This window comes from Colossoma macropomum, unplaced genomic scaffold, assembly GCF_904425465.1.
Source record: "Colossoma macropomum unplaced genomic scaffold, Colossoma_macropomum, whole genome shotgun sequence".
NCBI classification, from domain to species: domain Eukaryota; kingdom Metazoa; phylum Chordata; class Actinopteri; order Characiformes; family Serrasalmidae; genus Colossoma; species Colossoma macropomum.
Window position 1 is genome coordinate 173,172 of NW_023494802.1, and position 15,539 is coordinate 188,710.

At 37.9% G+C, this 15,539-nt stretch overlaps 1 protein-coding gene across 1 annotated transcript in view; it reads right to left on the reverse strand.

Moving 5' to 3' along the window:
• The window catches only part of zmp:0000000926 (lysine-specific demethylase 6B), a 52,359-nt gene extending 37,069 nt beyond the window's left edge, over positions 1-15,290 (reverse strand). Inside the window, exon 1 of the mRNA XM_036591995.1 lies at positions 14,609-15,290. The gene's annotated coding sequence lies outside the window, so the exon portion shown is untranslated. The remainder of the gene's footprint in view (positions 1-14,608) is intronic.
• Between the last annotated feature and the right edge of the window lie 249 nt (positions 15,291-15,539).

Consider the following 15,539-nt stretch of genomic DNA (forward strand, 5'->3'; position numbering starts at 1 on the left):
CTGAAGCTATAAGGGTCTGTTCAGTATCTGTAATAGTTTCTGACTCTGAATGACTCTAAACATAGAGGAAAGTGTTAATGTGACTTTTTTCTGTAAACTTTTGCTTTAAGCAGTGTGTGTGTGTGTGTGTGTGTGTGTGTGTGTGTGTGTGTGAGATCAGTGACCTGCTTTTGGCCACCAAAATCCTGCCAGCTCTCTCCAATGCAACATCATTACAGACACAGCCTGCCAACACACACACACACACACACACACACACACTCTTCCTGCAATACAGCTTAACACGACACATCCACTTGCACTTTTTCTTGTGTGCCCAATGCCATCCCCACTCAACATCGTACCCATACCTGCATTACCCAACACCGTACCCCCATACCTGCATTACCAACTCTGCACCTACTCCATACCTGCATTACTAACTCTGCACCTACTCCATACCTGCATTACCCAACACTGTACCCCAAACCTGCATTACCTAACACCATACCCCATACCTGCATTACCCAACACCGTACCCCATACCTGCATTACCAACTCTGTACCCACTCTATACCTGCATTACCCAACACTGTACCCCATACCTGCATTACCAACTCTGTACCCACCCCCATACTTGCATTACCAACTCTGTACCAACCCCATGCCTGCATTATCCCACATTGTACCCACTCCATACCTGCATTACCCAACACTGTACCCCATATCTGCATTGCCCAACACTGTACCCCCATATCTGTACACATTACCCTATGCATTACAAATCTGTACATACTTGAACCCTGTACCTACATGCCTGCTATTCCACATTGTACTCCATATCTGCATTACCCAACACTGTACCCCCATATCTGCATTACCCAACACTGTATCCACTCCATACCTGCATTACCCAAATCTGTACCCACCCCATACTTACATTACCAACTCTGTACCTACCCCATACCTGCATTATCCCACACTGTACCCACCCAATACCTGCATTACCCAACACCGTACCCCCATATCTGCATTACGCAACACTGTACACACTCCATACCTGCATTACCCAACACTGTGCCCACCTCATACCTGCATTACTCAACACTGTACCCACCCCATACCTGCATTAATCAACATCATCCATTATACTTGCGTTATCCCACACTGTACCCACTTCATACCTGCATTACCCAACACTGTACCCACTCCATACCTGCATTACCCCATACCGTACCCCATACCTGCATTACCCAACACTGTACCCACTCCATACCTGCATTACCCAACTCTGTACCCACCCCATGCTTACAATTTCAACTCTCTACCTACCCCACACCTGGATTTTCCCACACTGTACCCACTCCATACCTGCATTACCCAACATCATACCCCATACCTGCATTACCCAACACTGTACTGACCCCATATCTGCATCACTCTACACTGTACCCACCCCATACTTACATTACAAAGTCTGTACCCACCCCATGCCTACATTAATCAACATCATACCTCAAAACTGCAATACCTAACACTGTACCCACCACCTACGTGCATTACCCCACACTGTGCCCAGCCCATATCTGCATTACCAACTCTGTACCCACCCCATACCTGCATTGCCCGATTTTGTACATATCCCATACCTGCATTACCCAACACTACCCACCCCATATCTGCACTGTCCAACACATACCCACTCCATACCTGCATTAGCCAACACCGTACCCACCACCTACTAGCATTACCCAACACTGTACCTACCCCATATCTCCATTACCCAACATAGTACCCAGACCCTACTTGCATTAGCCAACATTGTACCCCCATACCTGCATTACCCAACACTGTACCTACCCCATACCTGCATTACCCAACATTGTACCCACTGCATAATTGCATTACCCAATACCATTCCCTTTATCTGCATTATTCAACACTGTAACCCACACCTCCATTGTCCCACACTGTACCCCATACCTGTGTTGTCCAACACTGTACCCCATACCTGCATAACCAAACATTGTAGGTATCTCATACCTGCTTTTCCCAACACTGTACCAACCCCATACCTGCCTTACCCAACCCCGTACCAGAATTACCCAACACTGTAGTCCTATTCCCAAGTACTCACCCACTCAGTGACTTTTCAGCCAAAAGAGAAAATTGCTGAAAAACTGAAAGACTGATTATACCTTTGACAAAGTATAAAAATATATGGTTTTACCAATGTTTTTAACTGTAAATGAGAAACAGTGATTAAAAGAACTATTTGTTTGCTATCCTCTTCCACTTGACACAGACACATGCAAACAGCTTGAGCAGCAGATCAACATTAAAAACATCAGCTGCATGGAACTATTTCACAGTCTCTGTGAGGGACATAAAACAAGTAGTTTACTATCACTGTTCAAGTGGAGAATCAGGGGGAGATTAAACACTCAAGATCTTCCCCACTACAGGCTTGATAGCACCTGAAAACACAACGTCCCACTCAGTATGCAGAATACACAAAAGTAATGGAAGCAGAAAGGAAAGTCCCCACGAGCACACCAACGCCATCGATACACTCAGTTCATGAAATCATATAAATAGTCACAAATACAGACAAAAAAGAAAAGAATAATTAACAGTAATGGAATTCTTTGTCTTTGATGATCAACCCTTCTCTGTTGTTGAGGACACTGGATTTGGTGGCTTGTATTATGCATGAATTCGGAAAAATTGCCCTTTAACAGTGTGACCTTTTACACACATACAAAATAAATATCATTAGAAAGGAGTAGCTTGCCCTAAATGTAGGTGTTGTGATATAAACGGAGTCTGTTCTACAGTTTCACATTAGGTTGAATGAATAATTGGCTCTAAATGTAGGTGTACATTTGATTTTTGGCAAAAGTATCGCTTTAATAAGAGGAACAGTCACACTGAGTTAGATGCTGAATCTGCACAGCTGTGTCTTTGAGAAGGAGGCACTGGTACACAGCAGGTGTGTAGCAGTACAAGTGTGTGTGTGTGTATGTGTCATGCTCATCTGGAAGAACTGCTGACTCCTCACACACACACAGTACTGTCACCCTGTATATTAATAGCTCTGTTCACACAGTCAGGTTACCTCCACACACACATACACAGGTGAGTATAAGATTGGATTAAAGGGGAATTCCACTGATTTTTCAAAATTTCTGCTTAAATAAGTGTGTGAGACGTAAACAGAATCATTCAGAGTGGTTTGGTGTGAAATGGTTCAGATGTCTTTACAGTGGTGGTGACAGGAACCAGGGGTTACCATGACTACAACACAAATATAGACATTTTATTTACTACCCAAAACCACCAGTGAACCTATATGTGTCTTTTGAGTTTCATAGGGAATGTTGACGATGGGAAAATAGTGGAAAATCTGAAAAAAAACTTTTCTTTGGGGACTATTTTGCTTCACAGCACCCTGCATATTATGTATCTGTCCACCATGAATGGATTTTAAAAATAAGTAAATTGACCTAAGTAAGAAATGGTGAAAGGTGTGAGGGAGGAGTGTAAGATGTCTAACTCTGATCATTTGATCGTCTGGACCTGCTTTTATTTTATTGCTGAAGCTGAAAACATTTTGGAAGACCAAACTCTTGACAAAACGATTAACAGACAGAATTATACCAGCAAGGTAAGATAAACTTTAATATGATGTCTAACGACATGACGTCTAATGATAAATAACGCTACAGGACCATGTTAGTGTCATGTCAGTTATCTAGTTAGCTTTGCTAAATTTAGCTGCTGACCGTTATGTAGATAAATCAGTCATGTTTTTTATACGCTTCTATTGTCTAAGTCTAGCTCAACCAGTTTGCATTGAAGTCCCTGTAATTACTGAATAATAAGCCTGTAATAAGCCTGGAATTTAAGGGGTTAAATGACTTAAAAAAGGTGAATAAAACATTTTATGAAAAGGTAAATATTAATGCCATTAATCTGTCTTGTTTCATTAAAGTTTGCTGAAAGAGCTCATGTAAAAGATACTCAGTCCTACTCAGCATCTAGGGGTGTATTTACACTAGGCAATCCATACCATGGCCAAGCATGTTTGACCCCCAAAGTCCAGTTCGTTTGACTAGTGTGATCGTTCCATATTATGCCCGGGCCCACTTGAAGTGGGGTGGGCTTGGGCACGGTTAAGACGGACTCGGGCATAGCACGCATCCAGTGTGATAGCTAACCGATTAATAAGTAAAATGCATAAATATTCTTAAACTAAATAGACAATAAAATAAATAAATAAAATAAATAAAATAAATACACACACTACCTCTCAAAAAGTGGGTTCACTACTTCATTCATATAAAACTAATTTCTTATGTTTAAAAACTTTAGAGTAAGTTTTATCCATTAAATGTTGATTTGCGACTGCCAAAAAACAAAATGTAAATAAATTTTTTTAATAAAGTTTAATTTATAATTTTTTTAATTAAATGTAATTTAATTTTAACTTTTTATTTAATCAAAACAACTCAGCTGCAGTTTGATTGATATTAGCTGGAATGCACAATACATGAACTCTTGATATAGGATAAATAAATGAGCAAATAACTATAATAGACCTCCAGGGATATCATTAAATACAGTCTAGCAGAGTTTTATGGACTTAATGAGGATGAGGAGGAAAATAAAACCTCGTTAATCAGAGAAAAAGGTGAAAAGTCGGTCCCATGTCTGATGTGTTTCCATTCATTGTGTATCTGGTGTTCTCTAAATGTGTATAGCTCATAACATCTTTCAACCAGAGGTCAAGTTAAAGGCCCTGTAGCTCTTGGGGATCAATAAAACATACACAAGCACACACAGTCATAATTAGAACCATTAAAAATAATCTGTGATGAATAATGAATATAAAATGTCTTTTTGTGTCATTGTTATGCCAAAGAAACTAATAAAAATGACATCTCAGCCTCAGCTTTTGCAAAAATCGGTCACAATCGGTCGCTACATAACCTCTAATAACTGTGTAGTTACACAGGTGACGTACTCACTGTTCCAGAAGGGTTAGAATATTGGGCTCTAATAGGTTTAAGCTCATTCGTAACTGCTCCATTTGACAGATATAACATCTATAATAACACACTTATAATAATCTATATAACTGTATAACGCCATCCAAGAGGAGGTAATTACTTAAAAACAGCAGTTTTGAGTGTGGAGGTCTTTAAACATTTATTATTATTCTGCTTCGTCTACCACTCATCCTTTTTCATCCCTTCATCTCTCTCTCCCCCTCTTCTCCCTCTTTGTCTCTCTCTCTTACTTACTTTCCCCCCTTTTCTTCTTTGTAGTTCTTTTTTCTCACTCTTTCTCTTTCTGTTGCACTTTCATTTTTCTCTCTCTAGCTTTTTTCCCTACTTCTCCTCTCTCACTTTCTCTCTTTCTTTCGTTTCCTTCCTCTTTCTCTCTCTGTAGCTTTCCTTCTCTCTATGGGTCTCTCTCATTCCTCCTTCTCTGTTCATCCTCTGTTCTTTCTCTCTCTTTCTGACTTTTTCTTTCTTTCTTTCTTTCTTTCTTTCTTTCTTTCTGACTCTCTTTCTGTCTTTTCCTCTTTCTCTCTCTCTCCAGCTCTCCTTTTCTTTAGGTCTCTCTCATTCCTCTCTTTCTCTGCTCATTCTCTCTCTTCTCTCTCACTCTCTTTCTCGCTTTCTCTCTCTCTCTCTCTTTGTGACTTTCTCTTTCTTTCTTTTCCTCTTTCTCTCTTTTTGTAGCTCTTCTTTTCTTTGCATCTCTCTCTGTCATCTCGCTCCATTCATCTTCTGTGCTTTCTCTCTTCTCTCTCGCTTTCTGACTTTTTCCTTCTTTCTTTTCCTCTCTTTCGCTGTTTCTCTTATTCTCTCCCTGTCTCTCTCATTCCTCTTTATCTTCCTTCTTCCTCTGTTTTCTCTCTCTCTCTTCTTCTTGTTTTTCCCTCTCCTCCATGTTCTATTAATCCAATCCTTTTCTAATCACTGTATCATTGCTCAGTGGGTGAGTGAGTGAGAGAGGAGTAGAAAGAGGTGGAGAGAGAGGGAGAGAGAAAGAGGGGAGGAGAAGATGATGGAGGGAGAGAGTGATGGAGAAAGTGATGGATGGAAACGCAAAGAGTGATGGTGGGAGGTGGAGATGCGTGTGAAAGAGAGAGAGAGAGGTAATTACAGTCTATGCATTATGCAATAAGGAGAATTGCGTAACTCATATTTTAACCATGAACGCTGAACATACAGAGAGCATGTATAGACCACAGAGACACTGACGTACTTGTTTGAGGGGGAAGAGAGAAACATCACATCTGTGTAAATCTGAATTCTTTAGGAATAATAAAGCAGAATTTCATTTTGCTTTAGTTATTATTATTATTATTATTATTAAGCACCATCAAATTGCTTGTTCATCATTCCTGACACAGGTTGATCTTGATATTGATAATGACATTGATACTGTTTCTGATTCTGATACTGATACCGAATCTAATATTGATGTCGATACTGATATTGATGATAATACTGACACTAATACTGATTCTGATTAAGACACATACGGATTCCGAAACTGATTCTGATACTGATGCTGAAATGGGTTTTAGTACTGATAATGCTTCTGATTTCCTGACACTGATACTGACACCGACACTGATACTGATTCATATTCGGATTCACATTCTGGAACTGCTACTGAAACTGATTCTGGTACGAACTCTGATACTGATACTGCTCTTGATTTCTGACTGATTTTGAGTCTGATACTAATTCTGATTCCTAACTGAGTCTGAATCTGATACTGATTTCTGACTGATTCTAAATCTGACACTGATTCTGATTTCTGATTGATTCTGAAAATAATACTCATTCCGATACAGACACTAATTCTAAATCTGATACTGACACTGATTCAGATTTTGATACTGACTGTTACTCTGATACTTGTTGTGATTTCTGACTGATTCTGATTCTTACTCTGACTCTGATACTAATTCAGATTTTTACTCTGAGTCTGACACTGATTCTGATTTTATTCTGATACTGATTCAGATTTCACTCTGAGTCTAATGCTGTTTCTATTTTACTCCGATACTGATTCAGATTTTGCTCGGAGTTCGATACTGATTCAGGTTTTTATTGTGATTCTGATACTGATTCAGATTTTTACTGAGGCTAAAATTGATGAGGTTTTTATTCTGTGTCTGATATTGATTCTGATTGAGTCTAGTACTGATTAAGATTTTTACACTGATATTGATTCAAATTTCACTCTTATTCTGATACTGATTCAATTTTTTTACTGAATCTTATACTGTGTCTGATATTGATTCAGGTTTTTATTGTGACTCTGATACTGATTCAGATATTTACTGAGTCTGATACTGATTCAGATTTTTACTCAGCCTCTGATACCGATATAGATTTTTATTCTGAGTCTGGTACTGATTCAGATTTTTACTCTGATATTGATTCACATTTCACTCTTATTCTGATACTGATTAAATTTTTTACTGAATCTTATACTGATTCAGACTTTACTCTGAGTCTAATACTGTTTAGGATTGTTACTCCAAATGTAATACTGATTCAGATTTTTGCTCTGTTATTGATTCAGATTTCACTCGTATTCTGACACTGAAACTCATTCAGATTTTTGCTTTGAGTCTGATACTGGTCCAGATTTTTGCTCTGAGTCTGATACTGAATCTGATTGGCTCACTGATTCTGATTCGTGATCCTGATTCTGAAACTGTGCACAGTATTGAATCACTGAAATGTGAATTGACCGTGTTCATCTGTGTGACCGATCGCTCACTAACGGTGTGATTAACGTGTGTGCGTTTCTCCCAGAAGCATCAGTTTCTCTCCTCTCGGCTTCCACCATCATTCCAGCAGCATCTACTCAAGCTGCACACCCACAGCCTCTCCTCCACACATAACACCCTGACGGAGCGCACGCGCGCGTGAGCGGGTTCTGCTCTGTAAAAATAGACCTCTTAAAGAGGCAGGAGCCGCCAGGGAATCAGAGACAGCTTACTGAGAGAAAACCTCCCTCTCTGTTTCTCTCTCTGTATGTCTATCCCTCTTCTTTCTCTCTCATTCTCTCACAGACTCTCTCAGTCTTCCTTTCTCTTTTTACCTTTCCTCTATCTCCATTTTTCTCTTTCTTCTCTCCTTCCCTCTCTCCCTCTACTCCCCCTCCACCTCGCTCTCTCATGCTCTTCCTTTTTCCCTTTTGTCTCTTTTCCTCATTCTCTGCTCTCCCTCTTTCTAATCTTTTCTCCCTCTCTTTTATCCCCTTCCCTCTTCTTCATCTTTGACTTTGTCTCTTTCTTCTTTCTCATCTTCCTCATTTCTCACTCATCTTTCTTTTTCACTCTTTATCTTTTTTTCTCTTTTTGTCCTTCTTCCTCTTTTTCCACTCCCTCTCTCTCTCTCTCTCTCTCTCTGGGGGGAGTGCAGCAGTAGCTCTGAGACAGTGAATCCTCACTTCAGTAATGCTGTTTCTGTGTGCGTGACAGAGTGAGAGAGAGTGAGAGAGAGATAGAGAGAGAAAGAGTGAGAGAGAGACACTATGAATATTTATAAATGTGCACCTGCAAACACACACACACACACACACACACACACACACACACACACTGCTCTAAAGACCTCACACACACAAAATGATATTTATTGCAAAAATAAACTAAAAGTCATTCAATGATTTCACTCTTTCATTGATGCGCATGCTTTAATGGAGTAAAGATGGATCTGCCACGACCACAAACGGACCATCATAAAACCAGCAGAGTTTATAGACTGTTGTACTGAATTATCACTGAACTACTGTGGTGGTGGTGTTCAGACCTATTCAGAGCTCTGATATATACAATGATTCTGTTCTGATCTATTTAAACCCGAGGCATTAATAGTGATAGTAATAAGCTAAATACATACATAATTATCTTTTATAGGGCACTTTCTATTGGGAGGTGTCTGTTCCAAATCCTAACCTCTAAATTTACACTTCTGAAAATAATACTTACTCTTACTTTTAAAGTTAAGCTAAAAGATTTAGATTTATCATGAGTTTATTTTTTTTAAATAAAAAATTAACACCGAAACACAAAGAGTTTTTGTCAGTGGTGGCATGTCCCTGCATTTTAGAGCAGGAAGTGAGGCTGCATGCCTGTTCCTCATGGCCACATGGTAAGCAGTTAGATCCCATTGATTTGAAGTACAGTCTGAAAATCAGTATGGAACATCCATTGTCACTACTGAAACATATTTTCTGCAGTTCAGTACTTTTTAGTGTTTTAATAAAAAATATTTTATTTTATGTGTGTACAGCTGTGTGTGCTAGTCATGTAGTCATGTACTGGCTGCATCTATGACTTCTGCTCAAAATGAGCTAAAATCGTCACTACCTAAACAACATACAGATATACAACATACAAACTATCACTGGGGTGGGTTAGGACCCCCAAGCAGGATGTCACTAAGGGCCACCAATGTCATGTGCGAGTGTGATACAGTCAATATGGACTTTATTCATTTTGCATTATACCAATAAGGAGAAAGTAATAATAATAATAATAAAAATAACAATAATAATAATAATAATAATAATAATAATCTCATCCTATCTGCGAGGATAGCAGCCCACTGACAGCTAAGCAGGCGACCCACTGGCTTTTGCTCAGCATTTTCCAGGCAGCCCACTGGTGGTAAAGCAGAGTGTGACAGCATCGCTCATTTTCCACTAACAGTTCAATTTACTTCAATTTACTTTCTTTCTTTCATTATCCTTCATTATGTAAATTAATTTAGTAAATCATTTTAATTTAGCACAGTGTCAGCAACAACATTTTCAACAATATAATTTTATATTTGGCCTAATCATTATGTATTTTCCTGTGTAATATTTGTCATAGTTTATTTTCAAAATAAAAGGCTATTCATGTTTTTAAAATCTGTTTGAGATTAAAAATCTTAGAGCTTAAATGCAGGAGAGTGAGCTGGATCAGCGGGATGCCGCCTTATCAAGCCAGCTGACACCGATATATGCTTGCTATCTGGCATAATGTGAAATGCCTAAAGTACGAAATACTTTTAAGTGATAGTAATGCTACTAATTAGCATTACACTAACTAATGGACAAAATTCTGGCTTTAACATGCTTTTGCTACTGTTTTCAGCTTTACACTGTAGAAAATGGCTCATCAATTCAACCGAAAAAAATACTTCATGTGGTAACAAGTAAATTAACTTTTATTTAACCTTAATAAATACTTTGAATGAACAATTATTTCAACCAGTTGAATAAAATTTCAATGAGTTTCAATGCGTTAAATAAAACTGTTGTTTGTTACTACATGAAGTAAGTTTTTTGGGTTGATCTGACGAGCCAGTTTTTTTTACAGTGTACGCTAATGTACTTTAGTCCATCTTTATAGATAACAGTGTATCAAACAGTGTCAGAAACCACAAAATCAAGTCTGTTAGAGATACTGAACAACTCCACGCAGTTTAAGATGATTCAGTATGCAGTTAGCACCAGGCTAATTAGTAGGGTATAAGCTAACAATACTTGTTAGCTACATTGGCAATGTAGCTCCGGAAAGACAACAAACATGTCTTTCTGACAACACAAACTAAAGCATAATTACAGATGCTCATTATCATGGATCTACTACAATCACCAGGGTAGCACATCATTTACAACAGAAATATCATCCAGACTCGGTAAAACTCATGATAATATCAAAACTATATATCACTGCAAAGTTAAACTTAAAGGAATTCCACGAAATGTTCAAAATTTCTGCTTAATTAAGTGTGTGAGATGTAAACAGAGTGATTCAGACAGGTTTGGTGTGAAATGGTTCAGATTTCTATACAGTGGTGGTGATAGGAACCAGGGGTTGCCATGACTACAACACAAATATAGACATTTTATTTACTATTCAAAACCAGTGAGCCTACACGTGTCTTCTGAGTTTTATATGGAATGTTGATGATGGGAAAATAGTGGAAAATCTGAAATAATAAGTTTTCTTTGGGGACTATTTTGCCTCAAAACACCCTGTATATTATGTATCCCTCCACCATGAATGGATTTTAAGGCCAAATTCTTTTCAAAACTATCGTAAAACAATGTCTTAGACATCAAGCAATGTATTCATAACCATTTAATGTAATAACTTTCTGGGAGGGAGCTTTTAGAAGTGGACGTCTGGTTCCTATCACCACCACTGTGAACAATTCTGACTTGGTAAGTTGCTCTAGAACAGAGCATTTCACACCAAACCACTCTGAATGAATCCATTTACATATTAGCTATTTTATTATGCATAAATTTTGAAAATTGGTGGACTTCCCCTTTAACTGAAATGAAATGCAGCGCAGCTGTGTGATATGGTTTAAAGCAGTCTGGTCATTATGCACAAATACGCAGCTCACATGCAAAACTATGAAAAACTGATGACAACAATGTACAGTAGCCCATGGCACAAAATAATCCAATAAAGAGATTCTCTATACTATTAATAGTCTTTATAAAGCAAAATGCAAAGCAAAAACCCTAAAACATACTTATAAATCAGCATGTTTAATTATAGACAGCAAAATAACATGGTATATATTGGTTTATATGAGATCCCAGATATTAAAGTAACTTAAAATGGCAAATAATAAAGACTTCAGTCCTGATAAAGCAACATTTAAAGTAAAACTACTTACGGATACATACGGATAAGCATGTTTGTTCATAGAAAGGTGCAGGAGAAATATTTTTTACCTTTAATTAGACTAAAGCTAATCTCAGACCTTCTCATAAAAGGACATTTTAAAGGAATAAAACTTCATATGTACTAATGAATCAGCATCTGTGACTACAGACAGGTGTAACATTAATATAAACTAGTTTCAACTGGACTAAATGAACCTATGGAGATTACAATAGCTGATAATTGCAAATTATAATATATATAGACCTTATAAAGCAAATTTGAATGCAAAACAATTACTTTAAGACATGTTCACTCGTAGAAAAATGTATCAGCAATATTAGACAATTTTAACAAGCAGAAAGAATCTAATAATTTCAAAAATTAAAACATTGATCATGCTCTGTTTTAAAGCAGTAAAACCTAAAAATGCACTTATGAATCAGGGTGTTTATTCATAGACAGGCGTATTAGCAATTTAACATGCTTTAAACTGGACCATGTGAGATTTTAGAAATTAGAGTAGATTATATCAAAATATAATGCATATCATCCTTATCAACCACAAAAAAACTTAAATGTATGTATATGTTTATTTGTAGAGAGGTGCAATAGGAACATAACTCCAGAGGCTATTTAAAAACACCACAATATCTATGGAACACTATTTAAAAGCAATAAAACCTCAAAATGAATCAGCATGTTTACTCATATAGAGGTTTATGAGCAATATAACCCAGTTTACATTGGACTACATGAGATTGGAAAAGATGATAATGTCAACATATGATGCATATCATTCTTATCAAGCACAACCTGAACCATAAACGTACTTACATGCTTATAAGCGTGCTTACTCATAGAAAGTGTAATAGCAGTACAACTTAGGTCTAACTGGACTGGAGAGAATCTTATTCTGTAAAATTATACTGTTTATGGTACTCAAGCAAAATAAATAAATAAATATATAAATAAACAAATAAAAGCTTACTTGTTCATAGACAGGTTGTGTAGCAATATGAGTTTTATTTATAATGTATGAGATTTCAAAGATTTGAGAAGATGAGTAATGGTATATAATATGTTTATAGTCCTTATAAAGCACATCTAAACCAAAAATATACTAAAGCAGTCATGATTAACCATGCTCACAGAAGGGTGTAATAGCAATAAAACTCTGACAATAATCTGACAATTCAGAAAACATGTTTTGTGCTATTTAAAGTGAAATCTTAAAGCAATAAAATGTATATATATATATATATATTTTTTTTTAAAGTAATATGTATCATTTTTTCAATTCAAGGTGCTTTATTGGCATGACAAATATGATACATTTGTATTGCCAAAGCTTGCCAGAGATTTATAAACAGAAATCAATGATATATATGTGTATATATATATATATATATATGTGTGTGTGTGTGTGTGTGTGTATGTATCCTTAGGCACCCCTAAGGATACGTACACATATGGTAACATATCTACCTCTATCTCTATCTAACTCATGCGTTCATTTCTAGAAGGATTGATTACTGTACTGGTCTCCTAACTGGACAATCAAACAGCTTCAGCTGATTCAGAATGCAGCTGCCAGAGTCTCACTTGGAGTAAAAGCAGGAACACATCACCCCCCATTCTTAAATCCTTACACTGGACACCAGTCTGTTCCAGAATAGACTTTAAGGTGCTGTTACTGCTCTATAAATGTCTTAATGGTGCAGGAGCAGAATATTTATCTGATCTGCTGCAGCAAAATGAGCCAAGCAGAACTCTCAGATCATTAGGAACTAGTCAGTTAGTCCTGCCGAAGGTGAAGACTAAACATGGAGAAGAAGCGTTTAGCTACTATGCTGCTCTTAAATGGAACCAGTGGACAGAGAGCATTAGAAGAGCCCCGACACTGGACACCTTAAAATCAGCCTGAAAATGTTCCTGTTTGAGTAGCTTTCAGCTCAGTTTAAACACTGTTAGCTCTACTACACTTCTCTCTTCTAAAGACACTCTATTATCCTCATTACATTTTTAATTAGATTTTTAATGTTTAATTTCTTCTCTTTTGAGTCTATTGTTTTAATCATGTTTTTTTAAGGGTATTTCTATTTTCCCACATCATTTTAAATTTCAATATGAATTATCTTTATATTTTCTCAATTGTAAAGTACTTTTTTTAATGACCGCAGTGTATGAAAGGTGCCAAATATATGACCTTACTTTGCCTTGCTATTTTATTTGCTGAGTTTTATATATTGGGGTAATAAACACACACACATACACACACACATACATAAAATTATAACAGTTATTATATAACATTTCAAAAGCAATACAACCTAATACGTCCTTATTAGTAAGTGTGTTTTTATTTATAGAGACACTGAGATTTTGTAGATCAGAATGTCACAGTATGAAGTTTATCGTCCCTACAAAGCAAAATTTGAAGCACTGAAAACTAAAACGTAGGTGACAGCAATACAACACCGTTCTAATCAGACGGTATTAGACTGAGATTTCATTAGTTCATAATAACAAATTATAATGTTCGCAGTCATAATAAAGCAAAAGCTGGCAACCGATGTTATGATACACAAGGGTCAAGGCCTCTCTCACACTCTCTTTCTCTGTGTCTCTCTATGCTATGTCTCTCTCTCACTTTTCTATTTCAGCCTTGTCTTTTAATTCTGATCCCTCCTGTACACACTTAGTGTGTGTGTGTGTGTGCATGTCACCTTTATGCTTAACACACACACAAACACACACACACACATACACACACACACACTCTCCCAGTAACCCACATGCACCATCGCACACAAACACACACACACACACACACACACACACACACACACACACACACTGTCTACGGGGCTTTTATAGTTTCGGACACACACACACACACACTTGGTGTCCTACCTCTCTCTGTGCGTGGTTGTGGTCAGAAACACTCTGAGTGACCATTGGAGCGTCCAGCAGTGATAAAGCTGATAGAAACATCCAAGTCAGAATGTGTGCAGTTACATTCTCTCTCTCTCTCGCTCTCTCTCTTTCTCTATCTCTCGCTCTACCTACTCTCCTTCCCCTGCTTATTCACTGACAGCATTTCTCTCTCTCTGTTTTACGCTCTCTCTCTCTCTCTCTCTCTCTCTCTCTCTCTCTCTCAAGCATGAAAGCTTGGTCACCCTCTGCTGTTGATCATAGACACTTCTCTCTCTCTCTCTCTCTCTCTCTCACTCTCTCTCGTTCTACCTACTCTTTTTCCCCTGTCCTACTCACTGACAGCATTTCTCTCTCTGTTCTACTCTCTCCCTCTCTATCTCTGTCTCTCTCTCTCTCACCTCTCTAGCCTGAAAGCTCGGTCACCCTCTGCTGTTAATCATAGACACTTTCTTTCTTTCAGACTCTCTCTCTCTCACTCCCACTTTCTCTCTTTTTCTCTCTCTCTTCAGCTTTTCTCGCCCTCTGTGACCCCTCCTATATCTCTATCTTTTTTTCCCCCTCTCTGTCTCCTTCCTCTGTCTCTCTCTCTTTCTCTCTCTCTCTCTCTCTCTCTCTCTCTCTCTCTCTCTGGGTACAGTATATAATTAGACCTGTCGTGATACAGCTCAGTCTCATTGTGGAAGAAGAGAAGCCGTAGTTGGCAGGAAGCCAGCAGCTTTGCTCATTAACCTCTCAGCAGCCGAGGAATGCCTGCACCTGATTGGTCTAGCTGCCCCATGTCCCGGCCATGCTTCCTTCCTATTGGCTGCTGCTGTACATGCACCAGCCATGGGCTCATCCCATTGGATGAAAGGACCCCGTGCATTTAGACACATGTTTTATCATTGGCTCAGTGTTACTGATGCCC